We start from the raw sequence: 12,733 nt of genomic DNA on the forward strand, positions 1-12,733 counted from the left end.
ACACACACAAAGACTTGTACACAAATGTTTGTGACAACATCATTCACAATGGCCACACATACATACACACAAGATGGAAACAACCCAAATGTCCATCAACTGACGGATGAATGAACAAAACGTGGTCTATCCATACAATGGAGTATCATTCAACAATAAAAAGGATTGAAGTATGGACACACACTACAACATAAACAAACCTCAAGAACACCATGCTTGGTGAAAGAAGCAGACACAGAAGACCATGTACTCTATAATTCCATTTACATGACTTTCCAGAAAAAGCAAATCTGTGGAGACAGAAAGTAATTTAGTGGGTGCCTTGGGTTGGGGAGGGGCTTCCCTGGTTGCTCAGAAGGTAAAGAATCCACCTGCAATGCAGGAGACCTGGGTTCAAACCCTGGGTTGGGAAGATCCCCTAGAGAAGGGAACGGCTACCCACTCCAGTATACTGGCCTGGAGAATTCCCATGGACAGGGGAGCCTGGCAGGCTACAGTCCATGAGGTTGCAAAGAGCTGGACACCACTGAGTGACTTTCACTTTCACTTTGGGGCTGGGGAGAGAAATGGGGAGTGACTGCAAATGGGTACAAAATTTCTATTGAAAGAGACAGAAATGATCTAAGCCAGAATTGTAGTGGCTGTTGCATAATGCACTAATAATCATTGAATTGTGCACTTTAAGTGGGTAATTTTATGGTATGCAAAATTATACCTCAATAAAGCTACGAAATGGAGAAGGAAATGGCAACCCACTCCAGTATTCTTGCCTGGAGTATCCCATGGATGGAGAAGCGTGGCAGGCTACAGTCATGGGGTCGCAAGAGTCATATACAACTTAGCGACTAAACCACCACCACCACCAAAGCTACAAAAAAAAAAAAACAAAAATAAGTACTTCTTTTTCTAAAGAGGTGGTCGAAAGATGGTTAAATCTGAGTGATTCTGCCACTCTCATCTCCCTACAAAGTCGTAGATAGTAATTAAACTTGTCCAGAGGTTGCTCTGAATGGCCATACCCCTCGCTCCTGGAACTAGTTGTAGGGGCCAAAATACTTGACTTTCAAAATACTTGACCACTTCCATACTTGACTTTGATTTACTACTTATGACAAGATCAGTTTTTAAATAGAGCTGTGACCACCACAAGACGCGAAGTTCTTTTTTGCTGTTTGGACCTGGGAGCTTAGAGTAAAGGGGAAAGAGAGAAAGAGGGAGCAGCAGAAAGGAAAGAATGGTGAGGGGTGGGGAAAAAGAGGAAACAGGGAGTAAGAAGGGAGGAGGGGCTCCCAGAGACAATTCAGAGGGAATATGCTCACTACAGCCTATCTCTAAACTGTGTTCAAAATGCAAGAGGCAACTCCTGACCCTGAAGGATAAACAACAGCAGGAGTATTGAGAAGGGCCATCAAAACTGGGAAAAGGAATCCATTTGAGAGTACATTTCTGGGCTTGTTCCTCTTTTCTCTTCAGAGGTGACTTGCAGTTGGAACTGCACACAGGATACAAGCAACAAAAACTCCGAGAGAGGGCTTCCCTGGTGGTCCAGTGATTAAGACTCTGCGTCAACAATGCAGGGAGTGTGGGTTTGATCCCTGGTCGGGGTAGTTATCCATGCTGCATGGTGTGGCCAATAAAAAAACAAACAAAAAATCTCTGAGAGAACCTTCCTCTTTTCAACCCTCCTCCTTGAAAAGGAGGCCTATATAAATGGAAGAATGTGAGGGAAAGTCTGGATTGTTTGGGTTTTTTCCCTTTTTTCTTTTCCAAGAGTGGCTGCCCATCAGAGAACTGCATGGTAGAAGAGCAAGCAGCAGCACAGACAGCTAAAATATCTTCAAAAAGTCCTAATCGTATTGCCAGAGGAGCAGGGAAACGGCCCTTTGTGATCCAAAGAGTGTAGGAAGAGTCCCTGTCATTTTTCCCTCTTATTTTCTGTTACTGCTTTGTTCTAAGGATGGCCTCTGAGGAAACTGAACTGCAGCAGCAGAAGTAGCTAACACCTCAAGAGAAACCCGGTCCTTCTGGCCAGAAGAGCAGTAAAAGGCTCCCAGGGGCAGGAGAGTGTGGGAGGAATCTCAGAATGGAGACAGCTGAAGAAGGGGGTCCCCTGACATTGTACATGAACCAGTGGACACACCCCCAGTCTCATCCCTGAGCTATGTATGTGTAGGTTGGATCCAAAGGCCCTGAGAACTAAACTATGATTTTAAGTTCTGCTCAAATCCCACTGCTCAAGTCCCAGACTAACCCCTAAATAGTGCTTCCATGGGATCCAATGCAACAGAGCAAAGGCTTTGAAAACTGAATTGGAACCATTCCCACAGGATGCAAGACAAAACTGTGTTGATTGCTTGGTAAAAGAAAACATGGAGCATTTCAAAAGGACCCAGAGGTCTCACAACATAATACTCAAAATGTCTAGAATTCAGTTAAAAAAAAATTATCAATAACATGCAGGAGACCAGGAGAACATGGCCAACCCTTAAAAGAAAAGATAATTATCACATGCCAACTCCAAGATGATATAGATGTTGAAATTATCAGAAGGATTTACAGAAGCTGTTTTTAACTATGCTTTAAGAAATAAAGGTAAACACTCTCCAAATAAATGGAAAGATCACAGTTCTCAACAGAGACACAGAACCTACAAAAGAAACAAGTGAAAATTCTGGAACTGAAATATACGATAACAAGTACAAAATGCATGGGATGGGATAAAAAGCAGCACAGAGATGACAAAGGAAAATGTCAATAAACTTGATGTAGATACTATCCAATCTAAAGAGGAGAAAAAAGTTGAACAAAAAAGTGAACTGAGCCTAAAAAGCCTGTGGGGTAATACTAAAAGATTTGATATTAGTGTCATTGGAATTTCAGGTGAAGATAAAGAGACTGAGGCAGGAAACATACGTGAAAACTAACAGCCAAAAACTTCCCAAACTTGGAGAAAGCTATACATTTACAGATCCAGAGTGCTATCTGTCTGGTTATTATACACATACATATACACAAATGCAATGCATTACAGTGAATGCCTGCAAGGGAAGAACAAGAAAAATGAATAGAGATATTAATATAACTGCCTGAAAAGAAATAAATAAAATGTGGTGGGCTATCATCCTCTTTGGAGAGGTGTCACAAGTATCAAGAACTTTAGTTTTCAAAAATCTTCTCTGAATCTAGTAGAACAAGGAGTCACTATCAATCAACGAATTAGTTAATTTATCAACACTAAACCTGCAGAAATGGTTTGCCACATCATAGACATCTTATTTTTGGTCAGAAAACAGAAGAAGGATGAGTTTCAAAGGGATTTTCAAATTCTTACGTGTATATAACCTAAAAGAATTTTGTAAATCCCTCTTACATTTTGAGGTTGACATGTAAAAATTTTCACCAAAATGTGAACTGTTGTGAAGAATGTAGCTGCCAGTATTCGGTAAATATTGATACGTAAAACTAAAACTATTTTATCACTTGCTGAAATACATCCATTGAAACTCATCATCATTTACTTTAAAAGAATACATAAAGAGGTTGTTCTTTGACAGTCAAAAATCTTGCATGATTATATTTCTCTGTTAATTTACATTTCCATTCTTCTCACTCTGTAAGAGTTTATCCTAGATTTACATACTTTATGCTTTACTGTCTTTTATTCATTACCCTATCAGACTTTTCTGTATCAAAAGTATATATGTGTATATATATGTATGTATATATATACACATACATATATATATCAGTTCAGTTTAGTTGCTCAGTCGTGTCTGACTCTTTGCGACCCCATGAACTGCAGCACGCCAGGCCTCTGTCCATCACCAACTCCCGGAGTTCACCCAAACCCATGTCCATTGAGTTGGTGATACCATCCAACCATCTCATCCTCTGTCGTCCCCTTCTCCTCCTGCCCTCGATCCTTCCCAGCATCAGTGTCTTCTCAAATGAGTCAGCTCTTCGCATCAGGTGGCCACAGTATTGGAGTTTCAGCTTCAACATCAGTCCCACCAATGAACACCCAGGACTGATCTCCTCTAGGATGGACTGGTTGGATCTCCTTGCAGTCCAAGGGACTCTCCAACACCACAGTTCAAAAGCATCAATTCTTCGGCGTTCAGTTTTCTTTATAATCCAACTCTTACATACATATATGACCACTGGAAAAACCACAGCCTTGACTAGACGGACCCTTGTTGGCAAAGTAATGTCTCTGCTTTTTAATATGCTGTCTAGGTTGGTCATAACTTTCCTTCCAAGGAGTAAGCATCTTTTAATTTCATGGCTGCAGTCACCATCTGCAGTGATTTTGGAGCCCCCCAAAATAAAGTCAGCCACTGTTTCCCCATCTATTTGCCATGAAGTGATGGGACCAGATGCCATGATCTTAGTTTTCTGAATGTTGCGCTTTAAGCCAACTAAGTTCAATGATAAAGAGTGCTCTCCTGGTTGTTACCACTTTAACTCTTACTAGAACGAACTTACCAAAACAAAACAAATACTACAAGAATTGACAAATATTAGTAAATGTAGATAAAAGGTATTTTTTTCATTGAAAACTTCTCTCTTTAGAGCTCTTATTTTTCAATTGTCTCATGCATATGGGATCAGTATACTTATTGCTAGAAAGAGTCAAGGTTGAAAATCAATTTGATTCTCAATTTTTGTTTTTATCAATGTAAATCCTGGCAAGCTGTTCATATAATGAGATGCAAATGGATGAAATTTTGTAATAAAAATGTCAATTTTTTTTAACTCCTTGAGTTATATACTTAACATGACATGGTGATGAAATATTAAAATTATTTAAATCATCAATGTAAGGAAAAATTTAGGGAGACTGAAATTTAGTTGAGTAGCATAACTACTCATCCCTCTGAGTTATTTCAGTCATTTCTGGTCCACGACTCTGCTGTTGTAGTTAAAAGTTAACTTGTAGAAAATTGATAATAAAGCAAGTAATAATTGTGTATTGGCATGCAAATATCGAGAAGATTCCCTGGAGAAGGATATGGCTACCCACTCCAGTATTCCTACCTGAAGAATTCCATGGACAGGGGAGCTTGGAGAACTGCAGTCCATGGGTTGCAAAGAGTCAGATATGACTGAACGACCAACACTTTTTTCACGCAAGTAACATTTATCCTGTGGAACTTCATTGGACTTCCCTCTTCCACAGTGGAAGAAGCTTGCTTATATCTATTAAGCAAATTCATTTTAGCATTTTAGAATAGTGTTTTTCCATGCTTCTTAGGAGATAAGAAACCAGATATTACAACTGGAATTTAAATAGGATGAGATTTATAATAGGGTATCAGATTAAACCACTTGGTTTAGGGGAATGAATAAGCTGGGGTTATATCACTATTGTATACGTCAATCAACTCTCTTTTTGGTAACTAAAATACATGGCACATTCACATTCACACAGAAGACACATGTGTGCCAAGACACATAGAAAAAATCTTCAAAGCAACATAACATGGGAACCAACCCTAACGCCCATCAATAAGAGAAAGGATAAACTGTGGAATATTTGCCAACAATGATACATGCTACTGCTGCTGCTGCTAAGTCGGGTCAGTCATGTCCAACTCTGTGCGACCCCATAGACGGCAGCCCACCAGGCTCTGCCGTGCCTGGGATTCTCCAGGTAAGAATACTGGAGTGGGTTGCCATTTCCTTCTCCAATGCATGAAAGTGAAAAGTGAAAGTGAAGTCGCTCAGTCATGTCCGACTCTTCGCGACCCCATGGACTGCAGCCTACCAGGCTCCTCCATCCATGGGATTTTCCAGGCAAGAGTACTGGAGTGGGGTGCCACTGCCTTCTTAGTTACATGCAACAACATGGATAATCCTTGAAAACTTAGTTTTGAGCTGTTTAAAAGTGAGGTTATAATATACATATACCCTTTTTATAAATTAAAAAAAACACAAAAAACAAAGGGACTTCCTTGGTGGTCCAGTGGTTAAGAATCCTCCTTCCATTGTGGGGGCATAGGTTCGGTCTGTGGTCTGACGACCAAGATCCCGCATGCCAAGGGGAAACCAAGCCCATTTGCCACAACCACTGAGCCCGCGCTCCAGAGCCTGTGTGCTGTACCTAGAGAAAGACTTGAGTACTGCAATAAAGACCCAGCACAGCCAAAAAAAACCCTTTCAATTACAGAAGCAAAATAAAAGGTCCCTCCTAAAGAAATGTAAAATAAAAGATACGGTTTTAGAAAAACAAGCAAATGTAGACAAAATTGATTAGGAACATATACATGTCACAAAACTATTTTACAGTAAAATCAGGAAAGGTCAATACAAAATCCAGTGTAAGGATGGGTACAATGAATGTCATAGGAGAAGGGCATAAAGAAATATACAACAGGAGAGGTGGCAATCTAGTTCTCTTTTTCTAGCCTTCTGTTTAACAACTTCATTGAGGTATGGCTCGCCTATGACTATAGTACTATAAGGTTTATAATACATATGCATATATGAAAGGTTGCAACTTGAAGGTTTGTATGTAGGGGACTTACTGTAAAATTCACCCATCTGAAGTGTACCATCTGATGATGTTCACAACCATCACTAGAACCATCATTAGAACATTCTGCCAGCTCAAAAAGAAACCCTGTACCCTTCATTATCACACCCACCCCCACCATCAACCCCCATACCAAAGAAACCACTAACCTACTTTCTGTCTCCATACACTGCCCTGTTGTGAACATTTCCATATGAATAGAACCATACAATGTGTGGTCTTTCGTGATTAAATTCTTTCACTTAGAATAATGGTTTCAAGGTATATGTAATCAGTATTTCATTCTTTTTTATGGCCAAATAAAATCCCATTTGTATGGATATACCATATTTTATTTATCTGTTCCTCAGTCTATGGACAGCTCAGTTATTTTTCATTTGGTTGTTATGAATGGTGCTGGTGTAAACATTTATGTACAGGTTTTTGTGCTGACATGTACTTTCATTTTTCTTGGATATATATACTTAAGAGTGAAATTGTTGTTTCACATGGTAACACTGTTTAATTTTTGAAGAAATGACCAATTGTTTTCCAAAGCAACTGTACAAGAAATATTTCTACCAGCAACGTATAAGGGTGTCAAGGGTTCCAACTCCTTCATGTGCTCACCAATACTTATGCTAGTGGGTATTAAGTGGTATCTCACTGTGGTTTTGATATGCATTTTCTGACAAATAATGATGTGGAGCTATCTTTTCATGTGCTTATGGCCATTTGTATATATTCTTGGGAAAAATATTCATTCAGATATCTTGACTATTTCTATATTGGGTTACTTTTTATTATTGAGTTGTAAGAACTCTATATATTTGGATACAAGTTCCTTATCAAATATAGGATTTTAAAATATTTTCTCCCATCCCATGGGTTATATTTTCACAATTATCTAGTCCATAAAACTTAGTTTTTAAAGCTGTGAAAGGGCTGCCATGTTAAGTCGCCTCAGTCGTGTCTGACTCTTTGAGACCCCATGGACTGGAGCCTGGCCGGCTCCTCCGTTCACGGGATTCTGCAGACAAGAATACTGGAGTGAGTTGCCACGCTGTCCTCCAGGGGATGTTCCTGATCCAGGGATCGAACCTGCATCTCTTAAGTCTCCTGCATTGGTAGGCGGGTTCTTCACCACTAGCACCACCTGGGAAGCCGTGGTTTCCAGGGCTACAGGCGGTTATTTGAATATTATGTTTACAGTTTACATAAACTTACCTAATTATTTTTATGTATATCACATAATCGATGAATTAAAAAGGAAACTTCACACATAAAGATGTCTGTTAGGAAATACTCAACACAAAACGAAACACTGCAATGCCCCAAATAAGTTACTGCTACTCTTTTTTATTTTATTTTATTTTATTTTATTTTTTTTTATTATTATTATTTTTTTTTCCCAGTGGGTTTTGTCATACATTGATATGAATCAGCCATGGATTTACATGTATTTCCAATCCCGATCCCCCCTCCCACCTCCCTCTCCACCCGATTCCTCTGGGTCTTCCCAGTGCACCAGGCCCAAGCACTTGTCTCATGCATCCCACCTGGGCTGGTGGTCTGTTTCACCATAGATAGTATACATGCTGTTCTTTTGAAATATCCCACCCTCACATTCTCCCACAAAGTTCAAAAGTCTGTTCTGTATTTCTGTGTCTCTTTTTTCTGTTTTGCATATAGGGTTATCGTTACCATCTTTCTAAATTCCATATATATGCGTTAGTATGCTGTAATGTTCTTTATCTTTCTGGCTTACTTCACTCTGTATAATGGGCTCCAGCTTCATCCATCTCATTAGGACTGGTTCAAATGAATTCTTTTTAATGGCTGAGTAATATTCCATGGTGTATATGTACCACAGCTTCTTTATCCATTCATCTGCTGATGGGCATCTAGGTTGCTTCCATGTCCTGGCTATTATAAACAGTGCTGCGATGAACATTGGGGTGCACGTGTCTCTTTCAGATCTGGTTTCCTCAGTGTGTATGCCCAGAAGTGGGATTGCTGGGTCATATGGCAGTTCTATTTCCAGTTTTTTAAGAAATCTCCACACTGTTTTCCATAGCGGCTGTACTAGTTTGCATTCCCACCAACAGTGTAAGAGGGTTCCCTTTTCTTCACACCCTCTCCAGCATTTATTGCTTGTAGACTTTTGGATAGCAGCCATCCTGACTGGCATGTAATGGTACCTCATTGTGGTTTTGATTTGCATTTCTCTAATAATGAGTGATGTTGAGCATCTTTTCATGTGTTTGTTAGCCATCTGTATGTCTTCTTTGGAGAAATGTCTGTTTAGTTCTTTGGCCCATTTTTTGATTGGGTCATTTATTTTTCTGGAATTGAGCTGCAGGAGTTGCTTGTATATTTTTGAGATTAATCCTTTGTCTGTTGCTTCATTTGCTATTATTTTCTCCCAATCTGAGAGATTATAGTTTCCTTACTTATAGTTTCCTTTGTAGTGCAAAAGCTTTTAAGTTTCATTAGGTCCCATTTGTTTAGTTTTGCTTTTATTTCCAATATTCTGGGAGGTGGGTCATAGAGGATCTTGCTATATAGAAAACCCTAAAGACTCTACCAGAAAATTACTAGAGCTAATCAATGAATATAGTAAAGTTGCAGGATATAAAATTAACACACAGAAATCCCTTGCATTCCTATATACTAACAATGAAAAAACAGAAAGAGAAATTAAGGAAACAATACCATTCACCATTGCAACAAAAAGAATAAAATACTTAGGAGTATATCTACCTAAAGAAACAACGGACCTATACATAGAAAACTATAAAACACTGATGAAAGAAATCAAAGAGGACACAAACAGATGGAGAAACATACCGTGTTCATGGATTGGAAGAATTAATATTGTCAAAATGGCTATTCTACCCAGAGCAGTCTATAGATTCAATGCAATCCCTATCAAGCTACCAACAGTATTTTTCACAGAACTAGACCAAAGAATTTCACAATTTGTATGGAAATACAAAAAACCTCGAATAGCCAAAGTAATCTTGAGAAAGAAGAATGGAACTGGAGGAATCAACCTGCCTGACTTCAGACTCTACTACAAAGCCACAGTCATCAAGACAGTATGGTACTAGCACAAAGACAGAAATATAGATCAATGGAACAGAATAGAAAGCCCAGAGATAAATCCACGAACCTATGGACACCTTATCTTTGACAAAGGAGGCAAGGATATACAATGGAAAAAAGACAACCTCTTTACCAAGTGGTGCTGGGAAAACTGGTCAACCACTTGTAAAAGAATGAAACTAGAACACTTTCTAACACCATACACAAAAATAAACTCAAAATGGATTAAAGATCTAAATGTAAGACCAGAAACTATAAAACTCCTAGAGGAGAACATAGGCAAAACACTCTCCGACAGAAACCACTGCTACTCTTGAAGGCATTAACTTAACTCTTGGGTATCACTTAAGCCCCCGCTTAATCTGGCCCATTGACGCTTTCAAAAGGTGCCTCTCCAGGTACTTCCCTGGAGGTCAGTGGTTAAGATTTTGCCTTCCAATGCAGGGGGTGAGGGTTCAACCCCTGGTTAGGGAGCTAAGATCCCACATGCCTTGTGGCCAAAAAACCAAACTATAAAACAGAAGCAATATTGTAACAAATTCAGTAAAGACTTTAAAAATGGTCCACATCAAAAAAAAAAAAAAGAAAAAAATCTTAAAAAAAAAAAACAGGTTCCCCTCCAAACTCTACACATGGTAGGGGGGAATAGTAAACTACTGCCAATGTGACAAACCTGCCCGCTTTCTCCAGCTACTTTTGTGTCTCCCCATCTTCTCCCAAGCTAAAAATGAATTTTACATTTTTTACTGCCTGAAAAAAAGACTATTTCAGTACTATTTCAAGGACAGGGGAGCCTGGCAGATGCTACAGTCCACGGGGTCACAGAGTTGGATAACAAATTTCAATACTGATGAAAATTATATGAACTTCAAATTTCAGTGTTCATGAATAAAGTGAAATACAACCACATCATTTCTTTAGTCATTTTCTGTGGCTGATTTTAAGCTACAACAGCACAGATGAGTAGTTACTAAAGAGACCACAGAGCCAAGAAAGCCTACATAAAAGTTTACTATCCAGCCCTTTACTCCAAACGTTTGCCAAACCTTACCTTATATCAACAAGTTAAAATACTTTTCACTTCTACAATGAGCAGCAAAAACCTATTTCCTACTAGCCAAGACTGCCCTGACATTTACCTTCATGATTTCTCATAGTCAAGTTTTTTCTCTTTAATTTTAATAAATATTTATGATCCCTCAGTTCTAATTTATTAGGGACTTTTAGATTTGGAGATCAAAGAGTAGTGTTTCCTTAAAAAATAATGTAGTATCTTCAAAAAGTCACAACCACACTCAAACTGTTGGGTTAATCATTTTAGCAAACTTTTACTGCCTGCTCATTACAGGCTGTGAGTCAAATACTGCTTGGTGCAGTAAAAACTGCTAAAACCCCTCACCCTTGCCCTCAGGAGGCTTACAGTCTAACTGGACTTTACTAACTATAAGAACAATTCCCCCAAAGATCACTCCACAGCTGCAACCTTACATTAAACGGGCTTAGATATTTTGCCAAGAATTCTAAGCCATGTTCCTTAAATTAAAAAGTCTTATATAAGCAGTAAAGAAATAGTACTCTGCAAGCAATTCTGGTTAACTTCTGTGGTTTAAGTCCCATAGACTTCTGCATTCCTCTGACTATGTAACCAGAGGTTCTTGATCTTTTCTGCTGTGTTTATCTCCGCTTTGGCTGTTTGGACCTAATTGTAGTTCAATATCCACATTCATTCCTTATAGAGAATACAATAAATCAAGTATCGCTAAACCCTGCAGCCTATTTGTGATGTCCGACATCACTCTGATGGCAATAAAGGCAAGGCTATTTGCATTTGTGATTATTAGTCCCCAAAGCGAAGATAACGAAGCTGCTTTCACCAAAGCCCTCTACCCAAGGGAAGACCCAGTGGTGGCGAGGTGACCTCTTTGGAGCTGTCCCTCAATGCCTCAGTGGCCAGTACATTTTTTTAAAAGTGACTCAAGACCTCAGGTCAGGTTCTGCAGAGAAGCCAGGTCCATTTCTTTCCAGCATTTCCTGGCTAGGATCAAATTCAGTCCAATGATAACTCCCCCCCTCCCCAATACCCAGCACCCCCTGAGGCTCAGAGCAGAGGGGGCAAGCACCCCCAAAGTTACACCCGCCTGGAGCGCGGCTGTGAGGCCTCGGCCACGGGTCCAGCGCCGAGCCCGCTCCACGCCCGCACCCGCCTTCCGGCCCGGCCTGCGCGGCGCGCACTGGGCAGGCGGCGGGGGCGGGGAGCGCCGCTGCGCTGACCCAGATGGGGTGCCCCCTTCACGCCCGCACCCACGCGTCCCGGCCCTGCACCCAGGCCCCGCGGCCGGCCGCTTCCCCCGCATGCGGGCCAGCAAGCGCCTTTATTCCCCGCGCGCCTCGGCCCGGGCCCCTCTGCACCCCACCCATGGAGCGCAACTTCCGAGCGCGGCCGCGGGGTGCTCCCCCCCACTCCACCCCGCGCCCCTCCCGGCCCGGCCCGGCAGCTCTGGATTACCTGCCCTCGGGTTCTGCGGTCCGGTGCTGGGCGATGCCAATCCGCGCTCGGCCACTCGCGCGCCCTCCTCCCCTTCTCCTCCTCCTCACCCCCCCAAGCAGGAGTCGGTGTCGGTCACGCTGCTCCCGGGGAGAGTGGCCGGCGGCTTCCGGGAGCTCCAAATACTGACTCGCCGAGAGGGAGAGAGAGGGAGAGGGGGGAAGGGAGGGGAGCCAAGCTCCGCCGGTGGGGAGTGGAAATAAAGGGGAGCGGAGGGGAGAGGGGGATGGAGGAGAGGAGGGGCAGATGGGCCGTGGGAGAAAAGAGCGAGAGGAGGAAGGCAGAGGGCGGCAGGCTCAGACAGGAATGAAATTCGCTGCATCAGGCAGCCTTGCAAAGAAGTCTGGAAAGATCCGGAAGGCTCCTGGCTGCAGGAGCCAAAGATTGGATCCTCAAAGGCTTGTGCAGAAAAAGGATGGATCCTTTGGGGAGCTACAGACCGGCCAGTGTTCTCCCCAACCCCAGTAGAGGGATAAAGTTCCTGGCTGGAGAGGGAGGTAGAGAAGCAACACCTCAGCTAGACACCAGATGCATTCATATTTTGCAACAACATTTTAACAATGTAT

The 12,733-nt window shown here is 41.4% G+C and overlaps 1 protein-coding gene across 1 annotated transcript in view; it reads right to left on the reverse strand.

Annotated features, from left to right (window-relative positions):
* Positions 1-12,257, reverse strand: part of CAP2 (cyclase associated actin cytoskeleton regulatory protein 2) — a 134,318-nt gene extending 122,061 nt beyond the window's left edge. The window contains exon 1 of the mRNA XM_061147562.1: positions 12,129-12,257. The gene's annotated coding sequence lies outside the window, so the exon portion shown is untranslated. The remainder of the gene's footprint in view (positions 1-12,128) is intronic.
* Positions 12,258-12,733: the final 476 nt, after the last annotated feature.

Source organism: Dama dama, chromosome 7 (assembly GCF_033118175.1).
Source record: "Dama dama isolate Ldn47 chromosome 7, ASM3311817v1, whole genome shotgun sequence".
In the NCBI taxonomy this organism is placed as follows: domain Eukaryota; kingdom Metazoa; phylum Chordata; class Mammalia; order Artiodactyla; family Cervidae; genus Dama; species Dama dama.